General features: G+C 39.7%; 1 non-coding gene across 1 annotated transcript; it reads right to left on the bottom strand.

The window, feature by feature from the left end:
* Positions 1 to 4094: 4094 nt before the first annotated feature.
* LOC145599858 (small nucleolar RNA R71) lies at positions 4095 to 4200 on the bottom strand. The gene has a single exon (XR_014104113.1). It is a non-coding gene; the product is annotated as a small nucleolar RNA R71 (small nucleolar RNA).
* Positions 4201 to 9158: the final 4958 nt, after the last annotated feature.

The raw sequence follows: 9158 nt of genomic DNA, 5'->3' as shown, positions 1-9158 counted from the left end.
TTAGAAATTTTCTAATTTTCTTCTCACCACTTAAATTCTTTTAATATACATGATTAAAATATATAATACTAGTAGTATCTTCAACTACTAAGTTTTACTCGCTTCTCATTTTAATCTGTTTTTTTTTTTTAAGTTTTTACTCACATATAATTTGTTTCTTTTATGATAGCCTTTAGCCCTTTATTAAGGTTTATTTCACTTGTTTAATACAAACTATTGGTGATCTTCTTATATTAATCTCAACTATGAATTATTGTAGAATAATCCCAATTATAAGGGGATGTCATCCAAAAATGAATCGATTTCTGGTAATATTTCCAAAGGAGTTGCAGACGAATCTGCCAGCTCACCAATCATTGATGGTTCTAAAACTGCCAAGCCTGCACTACACGCAATAGTACCTAAAGTTACTATAAGAAATATAGATAAAATATCATTAGGCTATGCGCGGGCCCCCCATAATAATTATGCCTCATACCTTTCGCTAATTTAGCCCTTAATACATGATCATTCAAGTTAGATCTTTTTGTTATTAGGATAGGTGAATTCTTTTCTTAGAGATTTGATTCATTCCTCGAAAGAACAGGCATGAGAATTTTTCATCATCGTTCTAAGACATGCAAGTCATACTTGTTGAAGCCGACAAAGCAAAGAGCTATTGTTCTTGGTATAGACAATTGACTCCGAAAGCTAAAGAGGATTCAATTGCTTCAACGTATCACAAAGAATATTGAAAGGATATGGCTATATTCATCAAATGTGAACAAACTTGACATGAATAGCTCAAGAGTATAGTGAAGTACAGAATCGACTTGGCAAGATATTAATACGTCTAGATTAGATCGAGCGATGTTTACTTGAGCCAAACGTGACCGTTTTAAAGTTATGAATGGAATTTTTCATAAACAACTCCACAAAGACACTAGTATGTCCTCATGGAGACCTCGATGTCATTTGAAAATGACTCGAACGATGATGGTTCGCAACCCTTCCTATAAAGTTCTTAAAGATTCGCACAATAACTAATGTTACACTAAACAAAATGTCGAAGCTAAGAAAGGACGCATATTCAGTTATGGATAGAAATAACTTCTAAAAGTCTTTTCAAGTATATGTCTAAGGCTCTTGGTCTCACTGGGAGTTCACTGGCTCAGAGGGAGCTAAGTGGCTCAGTGGGAGTTCACCGGCTTAGTAAAAGCTAGGTGGCTCAGTGGGAGCTGAATGGCTCAATAAAGACTAAGATAGCTCAAGTGGGAGCTAACTAGTTTGTTTCACAACAAACTTTTACCCAAAGACAATATACATGACTCTTTGTAAGCATTCAAGTGAGACTACGGGCATTATGATGGGACAAGGAAACGGTAGGTCGTTGGGCTACCTCCCCACCCAATCAAACAATATTTATAACTCAACAAACCCCTATGGAAGTGTAGTGGTAAGTCGAGGTCGAACCCAAAGGAATGGAAATTGAATGTATATTGCCTAGTGTCAAGCTACTCCGAAGTCAAGTGAGGGGTTTATGGTAGGAACTAAAACTAAGCTAATCAATGCAATAAACTTGTACTAAATCAAATGTAAAGGCACTAGGGGAATGGATCCACATGCATCAACAATGAAGTTCAATCAATTTGGGAGGTCAACCAATCAAGTCAAGCAATGTGAGGGAAAACTGAAATTGCAACCAAAAGAGCACATCATGTTATTCTCCTAGAGGTCTAATTAGCGCCAACTACATCAAACACTAGCTAGGAAACGTCACAAGATATCTCAATGATGAGTGACATTTATGGCACTCATTTGGTCCCTTTTTGGATGAATTCTATTTCTTTTTATATCTCTTTTCTTTAGTTTCCTTAGATTTATTCTTGTTTTCTTCATTTTATGCTTTTTGTAGTTAATTTCTCTATTTCATGCATTTTCTAGTTTACTTGTTATTTTTCTCTTTTACTTGTTTTTTTATCATTTGTTTGTAGGTGGTAATTGATTGTCCAAGAATTCCCGAGCTTCCTCTCTATGAGCTTTCATTGTTTTCATGCCTAAAGATGGTGCAAGAAGCTTCAAGTCAAAGGTGGATCCAAGGGGCAAGCTTCAAGGCTTTGTATATGCCTTCCTCATGGCTTATACTCTTCAAGAAAATCAAGAAAGTTTCTACCTACTTTGTCCTCCATCATCATCATCTAGGATGTGCGCACCGCTTGAGCTAGGACGAAGAGAAGAAGAGGGAAGACCCAGCTAGGTGCGGGCGCACCCAGGCAGTGCGCGGCCGCACATTGGTCGGGTGCGGCCGCACACCTGGTGCGTGCGGGCGCACCAATCTGGGTGTGTCCCGTGCGCACCACTCTCTCTCCTCCGAGTGCCCGCACCTACGTGGGTCTATTTTTGGGCGTCAATACCGACCTTCTCTTTGTATATATAGTTATTTCTTCCTATTTTTAGTAAGAAGCTTTAGATTGGATTTGATAGTTAGTTTTTGAAAGAATTTTAGAGAGAGAAACTCAAGAACTTTAGAGAGAGAAACTCATGATTTTTGGTGATTGCTCAAGAATTCTTCATTGTTATTGATCTTTAGATCAAAGTTTTGTAAGGATCTTCTTCTTGATTTCAATACAAGTTTGATTCTAGTAGATTTCATTTGTTTTCCATGTTATTGTTGATTGATTGAAGCTTGTTTGATGATTGATTGTAGTTTTATTGATTTTTGATTGATTGTTGGTTTGATCTTTGATTTCAATTATGTTGATGATGAAATTGATGATTGTTGTAATTTTGATCTTGATTCCTTTGGCTAGTGAGTAGTTTTCTAGCTAGGGAAATGGTGAAGCATGTTTGAGTGATGGATTAGAGTAATTTGGGGATAATTGATGGAGTTGATGATATGATTAAATTTGGTTGATAATTCATATGCATGTGTGTGATTGATTGAAGTTTGGCCATCTTTGATTATTGCACTAGATTGCATTGTGAGCTTGCTATGATACGGACCATTGATTAGTAACTTGCAATTTCACGATTGAGGTGCTTTGTGACGTTCCCTAGGTAGTGTTTAGCGTAGTTGACGCTAGTTAGACCTCTAGGTGAACTATCTTGGTATGCTCTTTTGGATACATGATGATCTTCCTTCATATCACTTGATTTAGTCGGTTTGACCTCCCAAATTACCATTTTCCATTACAATTACATGTGGATCCATTGCCCTAGTGTCTTTAGATTGATTTCATACAAGTTCTTGCATCATTTAGCTCTAGCTCTAGCTTCCTTCGTAAACCCCCTTTACTTGACTTCGAAATAGCTTGACTTAGGCATTGTGCATTCGACCTCCATTCCCTTGGGTTCGACCTTGACTTACCACTACACTTAATAGGGGTTTGTTGAGTTACAAAATTTGTTTGATTGGGTGGGGTGGTAGCCCAACGACCTACCGTTCTTCATCCCATCAAAATGGCGCCGTTGCCGGGGAATGGTGCTTTGAGTGCATGTTGTTGTTGAGTCTATTTCATTTCATTTGCAAAATACAAAAAGATTTTACACTTTAGGCTACACTTGTAGCCGTGCTACTTATATTTCCTTTGAGTTTTGTATGCATAGGTCCCGAGATCGTTCATTTGTTCCCTTTGATCCGGAGATTGAAAGAACTCTCTCAAGGAGGAGAGTAGCAAACAAGACTTTGGATTATAGTTCCTCAAGCGAAGAGATTGAACAAGAGCAAGTCATGGGAGAACAACCAAGAGTTGCCTTGAAAGAATTGGGAGTGCCCGGTGCATATAGGTTCGAGAGCGGCATAGCTCCACCTACAACACCGACAAACGATTTTGAAATTAGGCCGGCAATGATCACCCTAATTGAGAGGAGACAATATAGTGGGGCAAAGAACGAGAGCCCATTGAACCATCTTAAGGAGTTTGAAAAATATTGCAACACAATCAAGGTTAATGGAGTGTCTCAAGAATTCATCCGCCTTAAGTTGTTCCCTTTCTCCCTCATAGGAAGGTCTTTGGAATGGCTAGACAAAGAGGTGAAGCCCAATTCATTGAGAACTTGGGATGATGTCACTAAAGCTTTCTTGTCCCGTTTCTATTCTCAAAAGAAAACGGCGGAGGCAAGAGCTTTAATTCAAGGGTTCAAGCAAAAACCAAATGAGAGTCTTTATGAAGCATGGGAGAGATTCAAGGAGTACCAAAGAGAATGTCCTCACCACGGAATTCCAACATATCAATTGATCCAAATATTCTATGTTGGTTTGAGTCCTCAAGGCAAGGCATGTCTTGATGGAGGGGCCGGTGGTCCAATCATGAACAAAACCGAAGAAGAAGTTGTGGACATAATAGAGGATGTGGTGACTTACTATAGAGATTGGCAAGATGGGGAAAGAGATTCTTCAAGCAAGCAATCTTCGTTGTACTCGGTGGACCATCTCAATGCCATCAACAATCTTTCCTCTCAAATGACAAACTTGGGAAAGGAGATGACGGCGATCAAGGCCAAGTTGGAGAGTGTTTCTTCCTCTTCCCAAGCTCCAAATCTTCCCTCCCAAATTAAGGGAAGAGGTACTTCTTCTAACTCTCAAACTCCTTCTACTTCACATAATATGCCTATGGGATGTTTGTTTTGTGATGTATGTGGATCATATGACCATGATTCTAGCAATTGCAACAATGAATGTGTTGATGAGTTTGACAACAATGAGTGTGAGCATGTTAATTTTGTGTCAAACAACAATGTCCAAAGGTTTGATAATCAAAGAGGCCAATGGAATAGGAATTACCAAAACCAAGGCAATTTTGACAACTATAATCATGGTGGTGGTTATAGAAACCAAGGGAATCAAGGTTCTCGTGATAACCATAACCAAGGTTATAGTGGCCAAAATCAAAGCCAAAATTATGGTAATCAAAACCAAGGCTATGGTAATCAAAACCAAGGTTATGGAAATCATAACCAAGGTAATGGTAACCATAACCAAGGTAATGGTAACCATAATCAAGGTTATGGTCCAAATCAAAATAGGGGTAATTGGAACAATCAAGGAAGGGGAAATTTTCAAAACAATGCTCAAAGAGGTCCCCCACCCAGATTTGTTCCAAAGACTCAAGGTGAAAATTCCTATTCACAACCTTCTTCTCCTAGGACTACTTTGGAGGAATTGATTGATAATCAAACCAAGATCATTAACACCTATATGGCGGTTAGTGATAAGAAATTCAATGAGATGATGACCCACAATAAGATGCTTGAGACTCAAATAACCCAATTAGCAAGCACTATTAAGGATTATGCTAGTCCTTCATCTTTGCCTTCCCAAGGTGTTGAACCAAAGAAACCCGTGTACTCTATTGCCACTAGTGTTGGAAATTACTTTAATGAGGGAGTTTCTTGTTCAAAAGAGGGAAGAGATGAGAGTGGTGCTATGGAGAATGAAGTGGAGAGGGTTGAGTCTAAGGAAATTTATTGTGAGCTTGAGGAAAAAGAAGAAAGTGTTGTTGAAAAGATGAGTGAGGTAGAGAGATTTCCCGATCTACCATACCCCCAAAAATACTTGAGATTCAAAATGGATGAGCAATTTGGGAAGTTCCTTGAAGTTCTTAAGGAAGTCCATGATTCCACACCCTCTACCGAGCCAATTCCCGATATGCCTAAGTACTCCAAGTTTCTTAAGGAGATACTAGAGGAGAAGGAAAATTTTGATGAGGGTAGTTCGGTGGAAGGAGGGAAGTGTTTTAGTGCTCTTGTCCATGGTGAGCTTCCGGAGAAAATGGAAGATCCGGGGAATTTTTCAATCCCTTGTCAAATCAAGAAAATGGTTTTTGAGAATGCTTTGTGTGATCTAGGGGCTAGTGTGAGTATTATGCCCTTTTCGGTTTTCAAGAGGCTTGATCTAGGTGAGCTTCAACCATCTAATATAACACTTCAATTGGCTGATCGCTCTATTAAGCTTCCTAAGGGAAGAATTGATGATGTCCCTTTAAAGATTGGAGAATTTGTCTTTCCCGTTGATTTTGTTGTTTTGGAGATTGAGGAGGATGAGCATATTCCAATCATTTTAGGGAGGCCTTTCTTAGCCACTTCGGGAGCCTTAATAGATGTGAAGGGAGGCCAAATCACTTTGAGATGTGGAAAATTGGAAGAGAGTTTTAAGTTGAAGCCAATGCATGAGTCCTTATCTTGTGTGTAAGATATAGCATGTGCTAGTTTTTCTCGTTCCATTGATGATGTGTGCATGGTTGATTCTTCTACTAACGATGTTTTTGAGATTGTTGATGATGTTTGTGAAAGTCTTGATGATGTTAGTGAAGAAGAATTTGTAATTCAAAAGCCAAGGGATGAGAAAGAAATTGAGATTCCAAATTGGTTCAAGCTTAATTCTCAAGATGAAGAGAAAGCTTCCATGGTCAAGGATGTTGAAGTCAAGCCGAAGACAAAGGCCCGTGACTCGAAGAAATCAAGAAAAAGAAAGAAATTGAGAAAAGAGAAGGAAGAATTTGAAAAGAATTTTGTGAAGGTTTCATTAAGCAACGATGAGAAGTTGCTCAAAATTGAAGAAGATTTTGCTCTATCAACTACCTTGAAGAAGGTGGTGTTCTTTGACCCTCCATGATTTGGAGGAAGGGTCGAGCTTAGAACCTTAAGCAAGCGCTTCCCGGGAGGCAACCCGGAGTTTCTAACTTTTCCTTTTGATTTTTGAATTTTCTTATTTTTGTTTCTTTTATTACTTTGTCTTTTCTTTCACTTTTCTACTTGATTGGATTTTTAGGATGACTTTTGCGGGATTGGAACTCTACAAGTATGCATGGTGAATGGAAGGTGTTCGTGGCACAAATCACATTTTGTTCGATTTTAATCGAAATTTGAGGTAAAAAGGGTAAGAATTTTAGAGAGGTAAGATAGAAAATTCATGTTTTGAAAGTTGGAGGAAATTGATACTTAGTGAATTTTTGTGGTGAGCACATGAATTTTCAACTTTGAGGGCTTTGAAAATGATTTTAGCTACTGCCTATGTTGCTCCTCATCACCATCATGATTCATGTGCGCACCAAAATAGGCAGTAAGTATCAAATTGTTGAGAAAAAGGAAGAATTGGGCACGCACAGGTGTGTGCGACCGCACACGAGGCATGTGCGGGCGCACAGCCTGCGTGTGCGGGCGCACACCAGCCTTGTGCGGCCGCACATCGCTGGACGGGCCTTTTAACCCTCTTCCTCCTCTTTCCTCCCTTCATTTCCTCATTTCCCCTCATCTTCAAACTCACGAACTCCCCTTCAAACCCTCCTCTTGTGCGCACCATCTCCTCCCTTATTCACCATCAAAAATCCTTCATTTCCTCACTAAAATCACTCCATTTTCACTCAAAATCACTCACAAACCTTCCTACACTCAAAATTCCTCACAAATTGACCCAAATTTCACTCACTCTCTCTCCTTCTCTTGGTGGCCGAAATTGGGGTTTTCTTTGTGGGTTGAAATTGCTTGCTCAAAGTTGGTTAATCTTGCTTCTTTTATGGTATAATCACTAAACCTTTCTTTAATTTTGCCATTTATATCATAATTTTGCATAGATTGAAAATTTGTATGAGCATGAATAGTGTAGTATTGATTTTGTGATTTTTGATACTTGATCTTGATATTGGTTGTGATTTGGTGATGTTTATTGATTGATTTTGCGTAACATTGTATTGTTTGTTGATTTTGTAGTGATTCTCATCATTTTTGGTTGATATCTTGTGAATTGGATTTTTGGAATATGGGTAGTATGTGTTGATTGTGGTATTAGTCTTGTGGTTGTTCTTGAATTGTTGAAAGGAGTTTTTCTTGGATTATTGGTGTTATTGATTGGTTTGGAATTGGTTTTGATTGAAAGGAAGTGTGAATTTGGAGTTTGAGGATTTTGGTAGTAAGCGGTGAATTTGGGTGTGGTATTCTTGGTTCATTGGTTTTTCTTCTTGTTCGTTGTTGGTGATCTTTCTTAGCCTCTCAAACATGTCTAAATACCTCAAGAAACTCACCAAGAAAAGGAAAACCGATGTTAGCATCGATGAACCACCTCGCCCAAGTACCTCTTCTAGGCCGAGTACTTCTTCTAGGCCTAGTACTTCCAACCCCTCTTCCACTCAAACACGACCTCCAACCTCTCTTTCCAAAAAGAAAAACTTCACCGAAAAACAAAAGACCTTCTACCAAAATTTGAAGGAAGAAAGAACCCTAAAACAAACCCGCCACTATTTCGAACCCGATATGGTGAAATTGGGGATTGATGATGATGTGCGGTCGTTGCTTTTAAACCTCCGGTTGGGTTCTTTCATCACCAATTCCTACCGCACCTATAAGGAGCCTACTTTGGAGTTCTTGGCTACCTTGGAGCTTGTACCCGTAGGAGGGGTATATAGGGTGCGCTTCCAATTGTTCAACCACATCTTCGACCACTCCTTGGAAGAATTCAACGCCGCTTTGGACTTTGATCCCCACGGGGATATTTTGAACGTTACACCTTATATCTTCCCGGAGTATGATCACAACTCGTGGTAGGAAGACATCTCGGGTGGTAACGAGTTTATCACCAACAGGGCTAAGATCTCATCGGTGTACCAACCTTGTCTTAGGGTTGTGCACCGTCTTTTGGGCTATGTTGTATTCCCTAAACAAGAATTGGGGAAATTGAGTAAGTTGGAGCTCAAGATCCTGTGGTTGTCCACCCGCCCGGAGTATGTGGGCCGGTTGAACTTGGGGTATAACTTTGCCCAATATTGTTTGGATCTTCGCAAGCGAAGTACGGGTGAGATTCCTTGCGGGGGCATGGTAACTAGGCTCTTGACTCGCCTTCGCCTCGATGCTTATCTCCCATTTTGTAAGGAGATTGGGGATAGCACCTCCATCTACCTTGATATGCAACAATTGGGTCAAATCCAATTCATCTCCAAGGGCTATAGTGAAGGGAGATATGAGTGGCTTAGGGGCAATGAGCATTGGTGCTACTTTCCTAACCCCGGCTTGACTTCTTTGGCCCGGTTCGCCAACAATGTGTGGCATGTCCCCAAGTCCTTTCGGCGTCCTAACTTCGACTCCGATGAGGATGAGGAAGAAGATGATGAAGAAGAACAACAACATCAACAACAACAACAACAACAACAATTTCCACAACAACAAGCTCCTCAAGAGCAAGAGCAAGG

The sequence above is a fragment of the Chenopodium album genome, chromosome 20, assembly GCF_948465745.1.
Source record: "Chenopodium album chromosome 20, dcCheAlbu1.1, whole genome shotgun sequence".
Classification (NCBI taxonomy): domain Eukaryota; kingdom Viridiplantae; phylum Streptophyta; class Magnoliopsida; order Caryophyllales; family Amaranthaceae; genus Chenopodium; species Chenopodium album.
The sequence above is the reverse complement of the archived record's forward strand: the minus strand, read 5'-3'. Positions and strand labels throughout refer to the sequence as shown.